The sequence below is a fragment of the Musa acuminata genome, chromosome BXJ2-10 (assembly GCF_036884655.1).
Source record: "Musa acuminata AAA Group cultivar baxijiao chromosome BXJ2-10, Cavendish_Baxijiao_AAA, whole genome shotgun sequence".
NCBI classification, from domain to species: domain Eukaryota; kingdom Viridiplantae; phylum Streptophyta; class Magnoliopsida; order Zingiberales; family Musaceae; genus Musa; species Musa acuminata.
The window spans coordinates 2,202,055-2,225,406 of NC_088347.1; the positions used below are offsets into that span (position 1 = coordinate 2,202,055).

General features: G+C 35.3%; 1 pseudogene; it reads right to left on the minus strand.

Moving 5' to 3' along the window:
• Window positions 1–20,690, minus strand: part of LOC135625163 (E3 ubiquitin-protein ligase DIS1-like) — a 63,120-nt pseudogene extending 42,430 nt beyond the window's left edge.
• Window positions 20,691–23,352: the final 2,662 nt, after the last annotated feature.

A 23,352-nucleotide genomic window follows, 5' to 3' on the forward strand; every position in this document is an offset into this window, starting at 1 on the left:
GAGAAGCTAGCCTGGATCCAATGGAGGATGGCGTACCCTGACGAATACCAACTACTACTGGCAAACGCCGACGGAGTAGGAGGTACCCAAAATATCCTATCTCAATTACGAACAATCTTCATACTTGAAGAACCATTTCAGGGATCAACCGGGATACAAGAAGAAGCCTACAGAGACCTGGAGAGGCTTTCGTGCAACAGCCTGAAACATATTATCCAATTCCTGAATGACTACATGAGGTTAGCCTAAAAAACGGGAAGGTTGTTCACAAGCCCCGAGTTATCTAAAAAACTATGGCCCAAGATGCCCGGAGAATTAGGAAAAAGGATAAAGGACGCCTTTGAATCCAAATACAGGGGTAATACGATCAGGGTAATCCCTAGGATCTTATTTTCCTACAAATATCTGGAAGCAGAATGCAAGGACGCCGCATTCAAAAGGGCGCTCAAAGACCTGTCTTTCTGTAGTGAAATACCCATCCCAGGATATTATAACAAGCCCGAAAGGAAATACGGAGTTAGGAGATCCACAACATATAAAGGCAAGCCCCACTCATCACATGCAAGGATAGAAAAAAGAAAGCACCTGGTAAGAAACAAAAGGTGCAAGTGCTATTTGTGTGGTGAGGAAGGACATTTCGCCAGGGAATGTCCTAACGATCGCAAAAACATAAAGAGGGTTGCAATGTTTGAACAATTAAACCTTCCAGAGGATTATGAAATCATCTCTGTCCAAGAAGGAGAAAACCAAAGTGACGCAATCTACTCAATTTCTGAGGGAGAAGACATAGAGGGATTATAACATGGTATACACTCCTTCACCCATAAGATATTTGCTCTTGTTGAAAATAGCAGGACCTGGTGGACTGGACCAGAGTCAGGATACAGAGCAAGAATACAAGTCTCGCAAAAACAGGCCGAGTGCAACCACATCTGGAGGATAAACGAGTAACTACCGGCAAGACTGGAAAGGTGCAACTGCTGTAAAAGAATCTCACAACAAAGGCACAGACGACATTGCCCGCTGTGTGAAATCACCTCGTGCGGGATGTGCAGCATCTACTACTTCAACAAAAAGACCCCTGTAGCACTGGAGGAACCAGTCAAGTTTGAACCCAAGAATCTCCTCCAACAACAGCAGGATTATATTAACCACTGTAAGGCAGAGATAAAGAAACTGAAAGCCACACTGGAAGCAGAAAAAGAAAAGGCAAAGGAAATTGAGGAAGCCAATCAACATACCATTACAATTGCCCAGGAGAACCTCCAGCTAAAACGTGAAGTAGAAGAGTTGAAAAGGAAATACTGAGAGCTGGAACAAGAAAATATGGAACTTGACAGACTCCGCATGGAAAGGGCAGACTTACAAAAGGAGACCGATCTCCTAAAACAAAAAGAAAAGGAAAACACCTATGTCTTACTAATGGAGGAAAAACAGCAGATACTATCAGCCGAGACAAAAGAAGCCGCCAAACCAGAAAAAGCAAAGAATATGCTATTCAACTGACTCTCTGATACCATAAAAGAATATGCATATTGCAAATTAATTTACTTGAGAAAGCAAATTAGCTTCACCATTCCACCATGTGTCATATCCTCTGGTGAGGATTGAGAGTTGAATATTGCGGTAAAAGTCCCCTATTGTCATCATGATGTCGGGGATTACGTAGACCAGCTGACTCCCTCGAGTCAAGTCTACTTCCATGGTGGCAATGATGGACCGATCATCCATCCATCTGTTGTCCCTGAACACTAGTAGTGCTAGTGTCCCTTCTTCCTGTCGATGCAGGGTTTGCAGCTGTACCTGGAGTGTTCCCAGGTGGATATACTGCATTCTACACCTCTGAAGCCTTTCGTAACTTTCCTCCATGATGAAGGATCTATCCTCCTGGTTGTTTATAACCAGCATGGCCTCTTCAGATCGGTGAACGAATACCCTGTGATGGGCATCGTCCTTTCTTGAGTGGTATAGCACTTCAGCTGGTGCTATAGTAGATCTTTCGCGCATAGATAACCTTAGTTGTGCCTGAGGATCTATCTGTTGTTCTAGGACATGTTGGGTGGAGACTGAACCTCCAAATAATCTTTGTCCTACACGTCTTGTCGCCTGGCGAGCGTTAAAGATCCTGCGTTGATTTCTTCTGTAATCTCGGATTTGATCTTCGATCAAGGGGGCAGACGTGGAGACTTCTTGAGTTCTGGTCGTCATTTCTGGACTTGTTTCAGGATTTGTATAGGATCTTTGAACACCAAAATTTTTCCTTTTGCCTCTTTAGGTCTTTCTGAGGGACCTAGGCTTAAATTGGAGAGTTTTGCTATCAAATCTTCTGGGATGCTCTGGGGTGGTTCTGTCTTAGCTTGCTGAAACTTCCTTACAGCTTGTAGTTATGTTCGTATCCCTTTTATATCCTCAGCGATCTGTGTGACGAGTTGGATTTGTGTGTTGTGCTGTTTAATCACAGCTGCTTGGTGGCTAAGGGTTCCCGAGTAGTCGTTTGTTTTGAGAAATCCTAAGGATGGGGGATCAATAGGTTCTGTGGCCTTGAGGGCTTCTTTGTAGGATTCGGTGTTTTTGGAGAACAGATAGTTCATCCAAATATTTGTTTTTCTATCCTTGATAGAAGTTGTTCAACCCTCTGCAGCTTTTGATTTAAGCTTTGAGTTAGTCTGAGAGCCTCTTCTTCCACAAGGTTTGGTTGCCTGGAAATTTCTACAACCAAATCTCGCACTTCTTGTTTCGTGAGGGGTCTATTTTCCGAGTGTAAGGCAGTGAGAGTTTTTATGGAGTGCTTGAGTCCTTTGATTTCCCTCTTTAGACTATGATTTTTCTCAATAATGACCTTAAGTTTTATAAATTGACTCAACTAGATAGACAGGTTATGTCGTAAATAACCGCAAGATTATAGGCTAGCTCTTTCCTGGTGAGGCTATGGGTTTCAGCAAGGTCAAGGTAGTCAAGCTTTGAAGTGTGAGAACTAGTGTACCATTGCTGTATGGCTTCTTCCCATTTTTCAGACATGTACTTTTAGACTTTCATAACCTGGTTTTCCTTATCCTTTCTAGATTTCAGTCGTCTCACCTTCTCGGTGTTCCTTCGGGTCTCCTTGCCCTTTTGAAACCCTACGTCTTTTGATTGACTTACTTCTATATCAGATAAGTACTTCCTCAAGGTTAATTAAGACTTCAAGTCCAATGGGCTTACTAGGTCCAGCCTCTGTGCCACTAGTTTCAATGTCTTAAAATAGGAAGGAACTTACAGTTTATATAAACTAGTCCTCCTTTTTCAGGAAAGAACTATTATGAACAAAGTTTTGGACATCCATAACCTGGGATTACGAAAGGCTCTGATACCATAAAAGGATCACGTTTAAAAGGAACACGAAACTAAAAGGATAACAATTAGATAACGAAGAACTGATTTATATAGAACTCAAAGGATATACTAAAAGGATCACGTTTAAAAGGAACACGAAACTAAAAGGATAACAATTAGATAACGAAGAACTGATTTATATAGAACTCAAAGGATAACAATTAGATAACGAAGAACTGATTTATATCGAAGGAACTAGAAAAATAGAAGGATTCTTACAAAGATCTAGGGGATTTTTGGTCAAGTAGAACTTCAGTGTTCAACTGCCTGTCCTGCAAGAGAACTACTAAGAGGTTTATATAGAAGAGGCGGATAGAACCGGGTACTCATTGGGCCCCATCGCGTTCTTCTCGCTTTCTCTTTTATATTCCCTCTTGTACAATTATTTAAATTTTGAGCGGCTCCTCGAGGCACAGCTCAAAAGTGCTACTTAGCTGCTACGTAGTGAAGGTACGCTCTATACTGCGTGCCAGCTTATCTTGTCGGGCGGCTCCCTGAGGCTCAGCCCATGACTTTCTAACTTATTGCGTTAGGTGGCGGTGGTTTGCATGATTTCAACATATTTAGGGGTCCACCGTGTCCCTAGATGCTGAAGTTTGGCGTCCTTTGGGCGGTGTCTTTTGTAAGCGCCAAGGCTCTCTCCAGCTGTTGTTGTTGTTGGAGGACAGCTGGTAGCCTGTCTTTATACCAGTTGCCTTTTCCTGAGCTTCGCCACCGGTACTCTTCCACTTTAAATGAGTGGATGTCTCTATATTGCTGCAAGGCATTGATTGCTTATTCTGCTGCCTTCTGTTGTAAGATTCTGAGCGTCCTCTTTATGGAGTCTTCGTCATTAAGTAACCTTTTCTTTCCCTTTTGAAGGCAGGTGAGCTTATCAGTGTACTGGAATAGGAGGTTATTATTTTGTAGACTATTTGATTCAGAGAGGCTTCCGCCTTTGGGTTGGGCTTGGCCTTTGAGTTCTTGGGTTGCTTCCGCCAATAGTGATAGTTGGTCCTTTTGTTCTTCCCTCCATCCTGTATTTAAAAGAATGTTGATTAATCTAGATAAGGAGTCGGCGAGGATGTTACTTGTTCCTTCGATGTGTTCGAATTGGACTTCAACCCCACTTCCGGTGATATAATCAATAAATGTCATCCATCGGACTCTTGATGGTTTATTTTGAGCTGATTTGTTGAAAAAGCTGATTATGGCTTGGGAGTTCGTTTTTATCAGGATCTCTCTTTTGTCCAGATAGTAGATCTTTAGGGCTTCGAGAGTTTTCAGGACTACGTGTAATTCTGCGTCAATGGCTTGGGAGTTCCATTTACCCACTCCTCCCCATCCTTCCATGCATCCATCAACTTCTAGAACTATGTAGCAATCTGGGGGTGGTACTTCTAGATCAGGAAGCTTTTGGACTTTGCTTTTGACTTCCTTGATAAGCTTCCAATCCTGTTCATTGTGTCTCTTTTCTCCTGTTGGACTTGTTTTCGAGTAGAGAGGCCCTAGGAGTTTGCCGAGATTTGGAATGTAATTCCTGGCATAGTTTAGAATCCCCAACCAAGACCTTAAACCCCTTTTGGTTGTTAGGTCTTCTTCTTTGAACTCAGTAATTTTTTTTATTATGTGGGGCTGCAGCTTAATCCTTGAGTTTCCTAATACTGCCCCTAGGAATTCTATTTCTTTGACTGCAATCTTCATTTTTGTCAGGCTTAATACTAATCCATTTTTTTGACAGATTTCTAGCATTTTATGAAGATGCCTAGCATGGTCCTTCGTATTTTCATAGAATACTAGGATGTCGTCTATATAGACTGCTATAAATTGTTCCGTACCTTTGAAGCAGACATCCATCTTTCTCTGAAATATTACAGGGGCATTTTTTAGCCCAAATGGCATTGCCAGCCATTTATATAGTCCATCTGGTACCCAGAAAGTCGTCCATTCTATGGAGTCCGGGTGCATTGCTACCTGATGGAATCCGGATTTTAGGTCAAACTTGGAGTATATATTGATGTTGCTGACCTTTCTTAGTATGGTGTTTATCCTTGGTAGGCTGTATTGGTCTTTTTCAGTGAGGTCATTTAGTCTTCTGTAGTTAAAGACCATTCTCTCCTTTCCCCTTCTTTCCTGGCCAATGACTGGATCTACTGTTGTGCTAGAGTTGACTATGATTGCTGTTGTCCTGTGCCTGCTCTTGCTTGGTCTGATCACACCAATGTCCAGAAGTGCTTTGACGTGTTTAGAGAAGGATTCTCTGGCCTGAGGCATGAGGTGCTTTAATGGCTTGTCCTCTATTGTAAGGTTTGGGTTCTTGATTTCCAGTTCACACATCAACCTGTTTTTCTTCTAGTGTTGAAGAGGATTTTCACCAATGTACCCTTGGGCCTTTAATTTTTCGATCAGGCTTCCAAACTGTGCTCTGAGTTTGTCTTCGTCCTTTTGAGGTTCGGCTGAGTATAGAACCAGCTCCTGAATTTGGATGTAGTCTTCTTCTTCTAGTTCCAGTTCTTTTATAGCAACTGTAACTGGAACATATGGGAGGGTGTTAATAGTGGTCAGGTTCTTGTAGAAGGTTACCGTATTTCCTTCAATTCTGACTCCTCCTTGCATGGCGCGGATGAAATTGCACCCGATTATCATCTGTATGTCATCTCCTAATTTCATAGGGGATGACATAAGTGAACTAAGAACAGCTCTATACTGCGTGCCAGCTTATCTGCTTAGTTCCATTTACCAAAAGTGAACTAAGAACTAAGTAGCACCCGATTAGTTCCATAAGTGAACTAAGAACAGCATATGATTCATTTACCAAAAGTCATTTATTCAAAAATTTAAAGAAACATTTTTGTTTGTAAATAATTAAGATAATATGGACATGTTCTAAAAAGTCCTATAAATGAGATGAGACAATTAGTATTAGTGATGTGAAGAGAGAAAAGGCGAACTAAAACAAATCTTAGTGGAAACTATAAATACATATTTGAATGCTCTTGATTTAACCAAGGATATTTTGCATAGCTCAATGATCGAGAAGGATTTACATAACTGACCCTACATAGTTGGGACTCAATAAAATTTATGACTTATTCCTATTGTTGTCAATAACATCTATTCAAAATATTGAGTTCAAAAAACAATATTTAGATGTGACTTAACAATGGAATTTAACTTCAAATAACTTGGATTGGGGAACCCCTGTTATCGACAAACATAAATTAGTCATCATGCTTATAGTCCTACATGTGTGCAGACGAAAAGAGACCATACATACTAATGCTTTACATCATATTCATCTAAACGATGATCTGTTAACCAAATATTATGTTCTTGTGATCTGTTTTGCTAAAACTCGAAGAATAGTTCTGATATGAAAATAGTAGAAGGCTACAACATGGCTAATTAGATTTCAAGTTTACAAAACCTAACAAGTTCTTAGCAATAAACAGAGAAAGCAAATAGAATATAGCAGGTCTCATAAGATTACAAATAAAACAAAATAACATTTTCTTCATAGTAGAAAAATAACAACAGAAAAGATCAGAAGAAATACCGTCAACATCCATGTTGCATTCTCAACCTCTTGTGGATTTTATTTCACATATCTATGGTTGAAGGTGCTTCCATTGTGCATGTCAACCTTGTGATCATCTTTTAGATGAGTTACCAAATAAGGAATGTCACCTATACTCGTGCATTCGGATCCAGCATAGGGGCAATTGAAGGGTCTAAATGTGCATTGTGATTCATGTTTCAGTTTACGGTAGTATGGATATATACCCAAACAACCAAAGCTTTGGTATTTGCAGGGCAATTCAAGAGAAGCTGCAACCTTCTCCAATGCAAGACATCTTATGTTGCCTAACTCATGACTACAAGTGGGGCATCGATTGTGAACTCTAGGTTTGCATCCAGAACATAATGTATGGCCATTTGAGCACTGTGTACAAACAAGGAAGATACTGTGAAAAGAAATTCCATGTGCCAGATCATTTCAATTTCATTGTAGCTCAAGTGCCATGATTGTCTTTAAATCTGCAATACTACTTAAAATGAAAACCAGGAATAAGATAATTGTAAAGATTGGAGAAAAACATATTACTGTAGAGGAAAAAAGTTGTTGACAATAGTCAGCATCTTACACATCCACTAGTCACAGTAAGTTTCAGCAAATAAACATGAATGCTGAATATGCCTGTAGACAAGTGACATTCATGAGAATTGAGAAGCACTATGGAAGCAAGAAGCAAAGGAGAAAAATGATCTCACGAATTGCATATTTACAATTAAAAGTTATGTTCCTATATAAATAAAAGAACATACTTGAATTATTATGAAACCCTATCTGCTCTTAGGAAGCCAACACATATAACTCACCAGTAGAGTCTTGGGAGGTCATCTCATGCATAGATCATTTCATGACAACCATTTACAAATCTTAAGAGGATATTCTAGGTATGTTTATACCTTAGAAACAAAACCAAAACAGTCTAACATTTCTAAATCAACTCTATCTCTTAACTCAACCAATTTCTCCATACGCTAACTGTCACAGAGTTAGCTATAATTGCCTAAGTCGTGAGGCATCCTTGCGGCAAAGACGCGAACTTAGCTTGAGTTGCCTAAGTCACAAAGCACCCTCTCGCCAACTTCTCGGACTTAGCTAGGATTGCCTAAGTCATGGCGCGCCCTTGCGATATACATCTGCAAAGGGTCAGCCAATTTGCAACCTCACTCAGGTCCCGAAGGATCTATAAAAGAGAAAGTTACGAGCACCTTGCATGCATAAGAGAACAAAGAGGAAGGAGGAAAACAAGAACTTTAGAAGGTAGAACGAAGAGTTGCAAGTCCACAAACAACTGCTCACTATGTGCCGAGAGCAAAGGCAAGTTCCCGTCAAGTTAACGTGCAAACTTATGAAGATTTTTCAACGCCCGATAATATACCGAAGCCCCATCCAGCCCTGTGCCACCCAGGGGGTTCTAGGGTGCTGAGATAGCTGACATTTTGGGTGCTGCAGTGGGCTGTAGAAAACAGCCCGCGACACACGAAAACGAAGCATTTTGGGGCTTTTTAGCCCGGCGTGGTGAGCGATCGCACTGTAGCGCTACAACCTGTTCGAACATATATTTTTGCAAGCAAAAACACACAAAACAATGGCAAAACATCTTGTCAAGCATCTATATATGTATGCAAAAGTGGTGAACGATTCGTTGAATGAAGTTGTTGCAGGTGCGCGACAACCGTTTGTGACATTCTCCCCCACTTAAATTGTCGACGCCCTCGTCAATGCTTGTTGGTAGTTTTTTATGACTGCTTCTTCATGTCGTAAGGCGTCTTCGGGCTCCCAATTGGCTTTGGTTTGGGGAAGCTTTCACTACTTCACCAAGTACTCGATCTGCTCTGCTCCATTAGGTAACTTTATCTTGTGATCCGCTAGAATGGTTTTAACTCACTTCTCGTAGGAGGCTCTGGTGGGGAGTAGCCAAGTTGGAACACTTTGGGAAACATCTTGCGAATCTAAGTGGTAGGCTTTCAAGTTGTTGGCATGAAAAACATTATGAATTTTGAGCCACATCGGCAGCTACAACTTGTAGCAGACATTGCCCACCCTACTGATAATTAGGAAGGGCCCTTCATACTTGTGCACCAATCCTTTGTGTACTTTGTTCCTAAAGAATTGGAGTGATGCTGGTTGGAGCTTCACCAACACCAAATCGCTGACTTTGAACTCCTACGGTCGCCTTCCCAAGTCAGCCCACTTTTTCATTTTTTTGGTCGCCTTCTCCAAGTAAGCCCGCGCAATATCTGCATTTCGGTGTCATTCTTTTGCAAAATGATATGCTGACGGACTACTCCTAGTTTACCCGATAGCCAAAGTGTGAGGAGTCGACGGTTATTGTCTTATAATAATCTCGAAGGGGCTCTTATTGGATGTAGAGCTTCGCTGCAAGTTGTAGAAGAATTGGGCTATGTCCAACAGCTTCACCCAATCTCGTTGGTTGGCACTCACGTAGTGTCGAAGATATTGCTCAAGGAGCGAGTTTATCCTTTCGGTTTGACCATCTGTCTAAGGGTGGAGGCTTGTGGATAAGTATAACTTAGACCCCAACAATTTGAATAGTTCGGTCCAAAATTATCCTAGGAACCGAGCGTCTTGATCACTGATGATATTATGTGGGACTCCCCAATAATTCACCACATTCTTCATCATCAGCTTGGTTATCTCCTCTACTGAATAGTGTAAGGGAGCAGTAATGAAAGTTGCATACTTTGAAAATCGATCGACCACCACGAGTATCAATCCAAGTCCCCCTACTACCGGCAAGCTTGATATAAAGTCTAAGGAAATGCTCTCCCACGACCTTTCTGGTACAGGCAATGACTCCAAAAGTCCCACCAACTTTCACTGCTCCACCTTGTCTTGTTGAAAAGTGAGTCGTGTTCAAATATATTCCTCCACATCAGTCCCCATCTTCGGTTAGTAGAAAGCCCTCTCCACGAGAGCCAAGGTTCTGTGAATGTCCGGATGTCAAACCCAAAGAGAATCATGACACTCTCTTAAGAGTTCACGCCTCAAATTGTCCACTCGATGAACATAAATCATATTCCCTTTTGTGTAAATGAGTTCCTCCTAGACCCAAAATTGTCGTGTCTTACCTTCTTTGATTAGCTACATTAGGGTTACTACTTGGGGATCACTGTACAATCCATCCCTGATTCTGGAAAGGAAGTTGGAGTGCAATTGACTTGCTTGGCCTTTGCCCTCCAACTATATGGCATTCACTCACTCCACTTTCCGGCTCAATGCATCGGCCATGACATTTTCTTTTCCGGACTTGTACTCCATTGCCATATCAAACTCAATCAGGAAGTCCTACTATCGTGCTTGCTTTGGGGAGAGCTTCTTCTGAGTTTGGAAATAACTCAAAGCAATGTTGTTTGTCCTCAGCATAAATCGTGATCCGAGTAGGTAGTGCCGCCAACAAGGTGTTATGGTGGTGTTCGGAGAGGAACTTGTAACAAAAGGCTAGCTTCATGGTGAAGAAAATGAATAGAGGAGAGAATTACTAATTTAGGGTCCTCTTTTCTCTTGACCATAAGGTCAGTGCAATAACCAATTTGGAGGAAGTGAAGGCTCTAAGATGGTGTTATGGTGGTGATCGGAGAGGAACTTGTAACAAAAGGCTAGCTTCATGGTGAAGAAAATGAATAGAGGAGAGAATTACTAAATCTATAAGAAAAACGATAATGCTAGAATTATAAATGTTAGGTATATGAGCTTTTTTCAATTTTTTCTTTAATTACAATGAATACTAATTTAAAGAATATTAGGAAATTGTTTGTCCAAGATAATAATTGGCAAAGAGCTTTTGTTGAATAACTGAGATGGTTTATTTGGGTCAAATTATCAGTAACAACATAACATAGCCAGGGACTTTTGTAATATCATAGGGGCTTGTAAATAAACCAATTTACTTAAAAGAGAGAGAGAAAAGTTAAACTAAGAATATATAAACATTATTCAAAAGCTCATATGTTACAGCTAATCATCAAATACATCTAACTTATTAAAGTGGAAGAGAAAATGTCAATATTCCACATAAATAAAGCCCAAATTCATATTTTTGCAAGGTCTAACTAACTAAAATAAAAACCAATATTTGTAGGGTCCGACTCACTAAAAGTGAAATGAACTTCCAATAATGCATTAAGAAAATAAAGATGCTAACAAGAAAGACATAAATGTAGAACGACAAAGAAGAATTAGAGATAATATTAACAAAATTTAATATAAGAAATAGTAGAATAAAATGACTAAAATGAAAATTTGGGATCATACAAGAATATAGCTTTGTGGCAAAGATGCAATATCATGTATTCTTCTCAATATAAATATGTAATATATTTAAAAAATATATATATTAAGTGGTGTACATGATGCTAACACATGGACTCAAACCTAGGTCCTATCACTTGTGCATGCACTAACCAATGTCTCAATAGAGACCATTCACTTTCAAGTTGTATACTATATATTCATCCACTTGTATATGTGACTGAAACAGGACCATTCACTTTCAAGGTATTCATAAATTCGATCATACTTTTGAAATCTGAAATTGGCATTCAAAGGATCAGCAAGGTTATGGAACACAAGCATCATCATCTAAGAGAAAAATATTGATGGGTTTATACCAAAGTAGGAAGATTTGACATGTTAGGCAAAACATGACCTGTGTTGGTTGGTTTTCAACATAACACGATGACGAAGTTCAGCAACAGCAGAATATCTAAACAAAACTCTGACGTTAACAAGCACTCCAGTATCATAAGACAATCTAAAATCAGAAGATTCAATTATCAAAAGATCCAGTTACAAATTTATAATAGAGAATACAGATTTAAATGCAAAATATTCTCTTAGCTAATCCATAAAACAAAATTCCCAAAAGCTATTCTAGAAAATATATGGAAATAATTACAGCTAAAGAATTATCTGAATATTTGCACTCAGGAAAAGCTATTAATAAGAATACTATAAAAAGACTAATTAAAATACTATCTACAAGAAACCAAAAAATTATCTACTTTAGTCTATCAACTGATACAACATTATATATATAAATATATATATATATATTCATTTATTTATTTATTTATTTATTTATTTATTTACATATGTATGTACATATATATGTATATTCATATATTTATATTCATATATGTATGTATATACATATATATATATATATATATATATATATGTATGTATATATATATGTATGTATATATGTATGCATATATATATATATGTATACATATATATATGTTTACATATATATATATATACATATATGTATATATATATTTATGTATATATATGTATATATATATTTATATGTATATATATATATATATATATATGTATATATATATATGTGTATATATATTTATATACATATATATATATATAAACATATATATATATATAAACATATATATATATATAAACATATATATGTATGTATATATATATGTGTATGTATACATATATGCATTTATAAACATATTTATATATATGTATGTATGTACATATATATATATATATATATATGTGTGTGTGTGTGTGTTGTGTGTGTGTGTGTGTATATGGTATATATATATATGAATATTTATATACATATGGATATGTATAAATATATGGATATGTATATATATATAGATATGTATATACAATATACATATATATATATATATGTATATACAAGGTTTAAAATTTCGTACATAAATATATGTATATATATATATATATATACATATATATATACATACACACATATATATATATATATATATATATACATATATATATACATACACATATATATATACATACATATATATATATATACATACATATATATATATATATACAAGGTTTAAAATACTGGTGTATTGAGCTTTGCTCGGTATGGTACATTATACTGAGCGGTATGCCAGGGAATATTGAGCAGTATGCCTAAATATATATATATATATATATATATAATTAATATATAAAAATATATATTTTTATATAAAAATATAAAAATTAATATATATAAATATTAAAAAATATTAAAAAAATAAAGGCATACGTAACCTCAACGACATCGCCTCCTTCTCTTCTCCTTCTCGCTTCATCTATGGCATTTGGCGAAGAAGGCGATGAAGAAGTCTAAGGCCGTAGATGTCTCCAGCCTTTGGCAAATAACGCGACGAAGGCCAAAGACATCTCTGGCCTTCGGTAAAGAACCCGACAAAGAAGAAGGTCGCAAAGTCGCAGACAGGCAATGAAGGAGACCGCCTCTTTCACTACTCTAGCCATCACCTGCCCTAATCCTCACACCTCTATATCGTCCTTTTTATGACTCTCCTCGTCGTTACCTCCTGGATTGGGATCATCAAGAGAGAGCGGCGCTAGATGAGGATCGAGAAAGGGCATGAAAACAAGTTTGCATCGAGTTTCTCCCGATTCTCCCTCTTCTTCGAATGCACTCTCCTTCTTCTTTCTTCTTTGATGCTTCTCCCTCAGCCTTGCTGCAGCAAGGTCGTTATATCGAGCAAACCGCTCGGTAGCGGTCGGACCGGTACAGGCGATACAATTCGAAATCGTAAATCTTAAGTATATATATATATATACACATATATATACATATACTTATATATACATATACACATACATATATATATATATATACAGATATATGTGTATATATATAAATATATATATATATATACACATATATATATATACATATTTATATATATGCATAATTATATACATATATATGTATATATATACATGTATATACAAATATATATATATACATGTATATACATATGTATATAGATGTTCTGATTTTATTCATATGTATGTATATATATATTATATATTTATATTATATATATTTATAAATATATATGTACATATATATAATATATATATATGTGTGTATATATATATGTATGGATATATATATATGTATGTATTTATTTATAAATATATATTTTTATATATATATATATATATATATATATATATTATATATATATATATATATTATATATTTATATATTTATATATTTATATATTTATATATTTATATATATATATATATATAATCTGTTAAAAATTCATCGGTTTGGGCTCAATTAAAAGATAACAGGTTAAAAGCCAATCATAGTGGATTAACTTGTTGGAATTAAACTTATTCAAGTGTCATAAAGAGATTCATTTCATCAAAAGAAATGTTCATTACATCAAGAGGAAGATTAATTACATCAAGGAGAAAAAATAGATTAAAAGTCAATGGAATGATAAATCAAATTGTTTATTGGTTCTTGAAAAGGTTTCTTGAAAAAGAATAATTAATCTTGAATACAATTAATGTAATATATCTTTGGGGATTATATAAACACCATATATTGGGTAATGAAATAGATAGAGTTTTTGAATTTGTAAAGAGTTTTTTTTAGAGAAATATAGAAGATTGAAGCTTGTCTACTCTTCCTCTGTTTGATAACTCTATCCCTTCTCCTATCAAGATCAACATTTGGTATCAGAGCATAGGTTAAGTTGTAACCTCTTCCTCAAGTACCATCAAACTCCAGATTCCCAAATTGACAAAAGAAAATTATGATATATAGTGCATCCAAATGAAGGTTCTTCTAGGCTCCCAAGATGTATGGGAGTTTGTAGAAGATAGATTTGTTGAACCAAGTCCAGTAGAAGAATGAGCAATGAATGCAGAAGAAAGAAAACAACTCAAAGAAAGAAGGAAGGAGAAAAAGACTTTGTTCACGTCTACCAAAGGCTTAATGATACAATGTTCAAGATCATCGCTCTAGTAAATACTTCAAAAGAGGCTTAGGAAATACTTCAAAAAGCATTCAATGGTGTTGATAAGGTAAAGAAACTTCGTCTACAAGTTTTATGAGCCGAGTTTGAAAAATTATAACAAGGTACTTCTAAAACTATTTTTAATTACTTCTCAAAAATTATTTCTATTGTTCATCAAATAAGACGAAATGATGAATAAATAAATGATCAAAGAATAATAGAAAAAATACTGAGATCTCTATATCCAAAATTTGATTTTATTGCTGTTGCGATTGAAGAATCTAAAGATTTGAAAAAAATATCTTTAGAAGAACTTATGGGTTCCCTTTAAGTTCATGAACAAAGGATTACAAAAAGAAGAGAAGACAAAACTATAGGGCAAGCACTACAAATGAAGCTTACTCTTAAAAATAAAGGTGAATCAAATTCTCAAAGAAGAAGATGACGAGAACAAAGAGGAAGAGGAGACAAAAATCAGACCAAACAAGAATCTCCAAACAATGAAGGTGGTGGAGAAAATTCTAGCCAAAGAGGCCTAGGTTATGACCAAGGACATGGCCAAGGCCGTGAACGTGGCAAAAATTATAAAAGGTCTGAAATACAATGCTATATTTGCAAAAGGTATAGACATTACTCTTATGAATGTTATTATAATCCTAACAATCAAGGTAATAAGGTAAATTTTGTTGAGGAAGAAAAGAACGAAAATCAAGTTTTACTAATGAGTTATGATAATTTAAAAAATAATCAGTCTATGACATGGTATCTAAATACAAGAGCTTCAAATCACATATGTGGCATCAAAGAGCTATTTTCAGAAATGAATACAAGTTATTGTGGGAACATTACATTTGGTGATTTGTCTCAAAGACCAGTAAGAGGCTAAGGTAAAATTCTCCTTGAACTTAATATGGCAAAGAATTATACATTTTAGATGTTTATTATGTTTCTGATATGAAAAATAATATTCTAAGCTTAGGACAATTACTTGAAAAAGGTTATGATATTGAGATGAAAGATATGGCTCTCTCAATTCGTGACAAGAATAAAACATTGATATCACATGTAAAAATGATAAAGAATAGAATGTTTCCTCTGCATTTAAGTATTTTTAATCAGTCAAATTGTTTTAAAGTTGATATTGATGATATTTCTACACTTTGGTATCTTTGATATGCTCACTTAAATTTTAAGGCTTTGAAACTTCTAAAGAAGTATAATATGGTGACAGGAATGCCAAAAATTGATCGCTCATCAAAATTTTATAAAGTATGTATCATAGATAAGTAAGAAAGAAAATCTTTCAAAGTGAGAAGAATAAAAAGAGTATGACATCGACTTGATATGATGCACTCAGATGTTTGTGACCCTATCAATCCAGTATCACTTGGATGAAGCAGGTATTTTCTTACCTTCACTGATGATCATAGTGGCAAAACTTAGGTTTACGTGTTAAAAGAAAAGAAAAAAGTTTTAAGCAAATTCAAAAAATTTAAGGATTTGGTTGAAAAACAAAGCTGTTGTAAGATTAAATGTTTAAGAACAGATAAGGATGGTGAATATATATCAAATGAATTTGAAAGTTTTTATAGAAATAATATAATTATACATCAATTCATCATATCATACACACCTCAACAAAATGGTGTCTCAGAAAAAAAAAATAAGACTATCCTTAATATAGTCCGATGCATGTTAAAGGAAAAAAAAATTCCTAAAGAATTTTGGGGAGATGCTATTGCTTGTGCAGTTTCTTTGCTTAACAGGTTTCCGACAAAATAAATTGGTAACGTTACACCAGAAAAAGCATGGAGCTTACAAAAACCAAGAGTTTATCATTTGAGGATTTTTGAAAGTGTTACATTTACTAAGATACCAGAAGAAAAAAGAACAAATTTGGAGGATAAAAGTCATAAATGCATTTTGCTAAGTTATCCAGAGAATTCCAATGGTTATAAACCCTACAATCCTATCACAAATAAAGTTGTGATGGCAAGAAATGTTAAGTTTGATGAATAACAGATTTTAAACTAGAAAAGTGATGAGCAGCATAAGAAAGCTATAGCTTCAGAAGAAGATGATATAATACAAGCAAGCACCTAAGCGGCTTTGCCGGAATCATCACCTAGATCAGCTAAGTCACATGATTCAAGAAGTCCAATTATAAGAAGGACAAGACCGATTCAAGACCTATATGATATAACTCGAATAATTGATACTAACAATGATGAACTTTTTTTATTTTATCTTTTTACAGGATATGATCCATTAACCTTTGAAAAAGCTTATAGAGATAAAAAATGGCGATAAGCTATGAATAAAGAGATTCTTACCATTAACAAAAATAATACATGGGAGCTTACTACGCCTTCCAGAAGACCACCATGCTATCGGTGTTAAATGGATCTTCAAAACAAAAAGAAATACAAAACGAGAGGTGAAGAAATACAAAGCCAGATTGGTTGCAAAGGGATACAAACAACAATATGGGATTGACTATAAAGAAGTATTTGCACCAGTTGCTCGATTAGAAACAATAAGATTACTTATCTCTCTAACAGCTTAAATAAAATGAAAAATTTTACAAATGGATATCAAATCAGTATTTCTTAATGGAGTTCATGAAGAAGAGGTATATATTCAACAACTCCCTAGTTTTATTATTCAAGAATAAGAGGATAAAGTATACAAGTTAAAGAGAGCTCTCTATGGGCTTAAACAAGCCCGAGTATGGAATTCTCGAATAGATGCTTATTTTATTCAAAATGATTTTTCTAAATGTCCACATGAACATCCTCTCTATAAGAAATCTAACTCTAATTGAGATATCTTGTTTGTATGCCTGCATATAGATAATTTAATATCTACAAGCAATAGTAGCTCTATGATTAAAGACTTTAAGCACTCTATGAAAAAGGAGTTTGAGATGACCGACTTGAGCTTAATGACTTATTTCCTTGGTATTGAAGTTATACAAGATAATGGAGAAATTTTTATCTCACATGAAAATTATGCAAAGGAGGTTTCAAAGAAGTTTTCTATAGAATATTATCATCCTACAGATACACCTGTTGAATATGACATCAAGTTGACCAAGGAAAGTGAAGGTAAATACACTAATCCAACTTATTATAAAAGTCTAGTTGGATGTTTAAGGCATTTGACATGCACTCGACCTGATATACTATTTGGAGTTGGTTTAATAAGTAGATATATGGAAGTTCCTAAGATATCTCATTTAAATGTCGCTAAAAGAATTTTATGATATATTAAAGGAACAATTGAGTATGGAATATTATATTCATCATTTAAAAAGTTAGAGCTTATTGGATATAGTGACAATGATTGGGCCGGAAGCTACGATGATCGAAAGAGTATAACTGAATTTGTATTTTATTTTAGTGAAGCTGCATTCACTTGATCTTCAAAAAAGCAACAGATCGTTGCTCTATCAAGCTATGAAGCAGAATATATAGCAGCTTCTTCTAGTGTTTGTCATGCGATCTGGCTAAGAAGATTACTCCAAAAACTTCATATGCCACAGGAGAAGTCAACCAAGAATTATGTTGATAATAAATCAGTTATTGCCTTAGCCAAGAATCTAGTATATCATGAAAGATCGAAGCATATCTTTAAGTGTTATAAAGAGATTCATTTCATCAAAAGAAATATTCATTGCATCAAGAGAAAGATTAATTACATCAAGAAGAAAAAATATATTTAAAGTTGTTTAAGTGGGAAGAAAAAATATATTTTACAAGTTTAAGGGGGAAGAATGTTGGAATTAAACTTGTTTAAGTGTCATAAAGAGATTCATTTCATCAAAAGAAATATTCATTGCATCAAGAGAAAGATTCATTACATCAAGAAGAAAAAATATATTTAAAGTCTATAGAAGGATAAGTCAAATTGATTATTGGTTCTTGAAAAGGTTTCTTGAAAAAAATGATTCATCTTGAATATAATTAATATAATATATCTTTAGGGATTATATAAACCCCATATGTTGAGTCATGAAATAGATAGAGTTTTTGAATTTGTATAGAGTTTTCTTGAGAGAAATATAGAAGATTAAAGCTTGTCTACTCTTCCTCTGTTTGATAACTCTATCCTTTCTTCCTATCAAGATCAACACAACTTAACTAATTATGGTGATGGAATAACCACAGGTAAATAAACAGGCAAAAAACAGGAATGTATAAAATCAGACCTGATGAATTGGTGGATACATAGCATTTAAGCACACAGGACATTCCAAAAGTTCACGCACACTGTTGGCATCTGAAAGATTTGTCTTTGGTGAGTGTTGAACATGGTCATTAACATGCTCACTTACTTCCACCATTTCCTCAATTTTAGGGGGATCAATAACCTCAAGGCTGACTCTCATATCATCATAGTAAGCAGCATGCCATAAGGAGATACTATTATGCACTGAATACAAAATTAACCAAGTCAATCAATTGAGCTTGTTAATAATTAAATGAGTTAATCCTAGCGAACATCATGTAGAAAAGGACAAATTACAAGAATAAGCAAATATAAATATGGTATCTAGTTGTAAATGCATGAAATGCAAGAAGGCAATAGACTAAATGGAAATGTAAAAGAATATATCATTCAAGGGAATCAACAAATTTCTGCATAAGTTGAACTTAACAATGCAATAATAATGGAAGAATCTTGAATCATCCACAACATAAATTACAAACATTATGCCCCAGCTCTTTTATTCAGCTTAAAAATAAGAACAACCAACTTAATCACCCTAACTTCTTATCCATGCACAACCTTCTCAGCTTTAGGATGTCTGGGACGTTCAAGACGGCCAAGAGAGCAACCAAAACAGACCATTCCTTTTTAAATTTTAGGAAAGGAATGGTGGGGAAAAATTGGTCCAGTTTCCTTTGGCTAGTACAGCTAACAGAAGCGCGTGATATTTGGTGTCAGAAACATTCAGAAACCGGTTACATGTAGACTAGTACTATTTAGTCTATTTTGATGATCATGATAGTTATTAGCAAAACAAAATATTGTAACAGAGTGTTGGAAAAAGAGAGTGAGAGATGCAAAAGTGGGTTCAGTTCCCAAATAGAAGATTCCAACCACGATCAGTGAGACATATGGCAAGGAACATGCAGGCTAACTCTAATGTTTTTCGAGTACAAAGTTTGAAATGGTCCACCTGCCATCCTACTGAAATAAAACACTAGGACGGCCTTCAGCTTTAGAATTGTAATTTTAACACATCAGACTAGCTAAGCTAATACAAACTGAACTAACGACAAATAGGGAACTTGAAAGTTAGGAGAGACTAATTTAATCAAACCAACCAAACAGCTTGAAGTTTATATGTGCCGCAAACATCAAACGGAGAATCACAAACAAAGGCATTCAGGGAAGTCAAAGCATACTGCATTCCCACGGATCCGGTCAAAACTACCAGACAAGGAAACGTAGCAGGGCACGAACAAAGAGCTTGAAAGGACTCAACTTTTCCACAATCAACACCAAATCCTTCAAAAGACAACATAAAAGCGACGGGTTTTGAGCACAAATGACGCACCAAAACTCCCCCAAAATCCAGAACTCATAGAAAAACGAGAAGAATTTCTATGAAGCCGTAAACCAAGAACAGAATCCAAACGAAATTCTTAGTAAAACTTCAAAAGAAAACAAATTTAACTTCTGTATCGCAATATCTACCAAATCAAACATTACTTGAATATCCAAGGGCTCGATATCTCGCATGAGATTTACAAACGTACCTCTGAAGGAAAATATCAGCAGCCACAATGCCCACAATAACAGCAAGGTCAAATTCCCCTTCCGAGGAGTTCAAAGGGAAAGCATTACCGACAGATTCAAATTAAAGCCTCTCTCTCTCTCTCTCTCTCTCTCTCACTCTCACATATTTATAGCTGGGGAAGAAGGGGTGCGGTCGGCTGTTCCACCGGCTTCTCGGAACCCCTTTTTAATCGGTAGCTTCTCCGTCACAGTGTGAACTTTTAGAAGCGTGCCGTTCAAGCCAATTTGAAGACGTTAGGCGGCAAGATCCATCCAAAGTCCCTCGTGCTTATGAATTGAGCCTAGTTTAAATTGACGTCTATTCTTTTGTTGCACGTGCCATGTGGCCCCTACTCCCGTTATTTGACAGGCATTTCACGTTCCTCTTACGTTGACCAAGTCAGCATTAATAAAATGCTTATGTAATGTACTTGCATCCTGATGTCTCTCTTCGAATGACAGCAACTCTGTTCAAGTTTAAGTTGGGGTTATCTGATCTAGATTAAAAAATTTTAATCAGATTAGCTAATCATAGTTCTATTTTTTATTTGTTGTTTATCCCTTGCATTGGCATTTATTTAAATCAAAAATAAAAATAAAAAATTAACTAGTTTATTGATTAGTGTCCCTTTTTCTCTCAAGAAAAGAACTTGACAATAAAAAAAAATCACATATTAACAATTAAAAAATATATCATAAACTAGATACACGAATAAAGTAGTTCGTACACCGTCCTGACGATACTATCGCCTGACAAAGCCTCAGAGATTAGGCTCTAGTAATACCATCGCCTGGTAGTAATAATTATTGATGGTACTATCACTCAGTCTCGGTGATACCACCGCCCAAGCTTCTTGGTGACTGAGCCCTAGGCAGTTCCATCACCCCAGTGTAGTAGTGCCGCTACTAGACAGTGTTCAGCAACCTAGTTGGGCCTTGAATCCGACCCAAACCAATATAATTACGAGCCTAGTTGGCCCTTAATAGGTTTAATGGGATTACCTTTCAAACTTAAGTCTAATTATGTGCTAACTATGATTTTTAAGACATACACTAAACAAAACAAGTCTAGTAAGTCTAGGTTTCTTCTAGTAAACTTTCGGTGATCTTCCGGCGGACTTCTGATGATCTTTCGGCAATCTTCTAGTGGACTCCTGATAAGCTCCTAGACTTTACGATGATCTTCTTGGCGAGTTCTAACGAGCTTCTCGGCAAATTCCGACAGCACTTCCAATGAACCTCCGGACTCCTGATGAACTCTTGAACTCCTAACGAATTCTCGATCTTGACTCTAGCACTTTATTTTGCTTTTATGCCTTGATCGCTATCGTAGTTATTCCTACATACTTTTCTCAATATATAGATTGGATCAAACAATTTACTAATTAATTTCATCATCAAAGTTTGAGATTCAACAATCTCCCCCTTTTTTTATGATGGTAATCAATTGATGACAGAGTTAACATTAACTCCCCCTATCTATATATCATACTTGAGAAAAGATACTATTCAATTCAAGGCATTTTGAATTCAAGCATCAAATCGATAAGTTATGTGCATTTAAACTTATTGACATGCACATTATGATACTAATCATAATTTACCATTTCAAAATATGATACCATGTATTTATCATAATAAAAAAGATGTCAAAGCATGACATCCATTGTCAAGTCCAATATGAAATGATGATAGATAATCATCATTTTCAAGTATGATACCAATCTCAAATATGAAATTTAACAAGATTCAAATTTTAAGTTTGATAAAAGATGACAATTCATCAATTCAAGACATATACCAATTGTAAATAGGAAATTAAGCATGATAAGCTTGACACCTCATCATAATGATACGAAATCAAGTATTATGTTAAGAATGAAACATTTTCGAGTATCCATACCACATTACGATACGTTTCAAGTATCTACAATACATATGATGCATATGCGATACATTTTGATATTTTTCAAATATTTACGGTGTATTTGACGATACCAATCGTATTTCAAGTATTCGTAATACATTCAAGCATTTATGATACGATGCATTTTACACATTATTTCAAATATTCATAATGCCAAGTTGCCATCAATTTGCCACATTTCTCCCCCTTTATCATCAACAAAAAGGAGAACCATTCAACAATACAAGTGTTTAAAAAAAAATATTCAAGTAAGTTCTACACCAATTTATCTAAGTCAAAAAAAGAAAAGCAAAAACTTTGCATGAAAAATGAGAAGCTAGTATTTTTGCTTAAGAGCTTTTTAGTTCTTTTTAAGATGTGCAAGTTTCTTTCTTTCTTTGTCATAGAAAGATAAGAAGAAGAGGAAGGGATGAATTCATTCTTCACAAAAAAAAAATCAAGAACCAAATTCATGAAAAGATTTGAACCAAGTCAAATCTATAATAAATGAGTTTCATTATATCAAGCTTCTATTCTAACAAAGAGAAAGGATTCATTAAAAGTATCAAGATGTCTATACAAAATCAAATCCCTATTCTTGCAAATGATCATCACATACTAAAAGTCCATGAATAAAAATTCTTTTTTTGTGAGAAGAGTGAGGAATAATTCATAGGAGAGGATCATCAAATGAAGGATAAAATATCCATGAATAAATCAAATGCCTTTTCTTGTAAATACCAAAAGCCAAATATTTTCTTTTGTAAACATCACAAGAAAGAAAAATGATATCGATTTAAAAAAAATTGAGAAATTCAAAAAATGTATCAAGGAATTTATGCATTCAAAAGATTTATCATGACTAATTCTTAGAGTGTTGCAAGCATTAAACCATCATCAACAAGCATATCATAATATT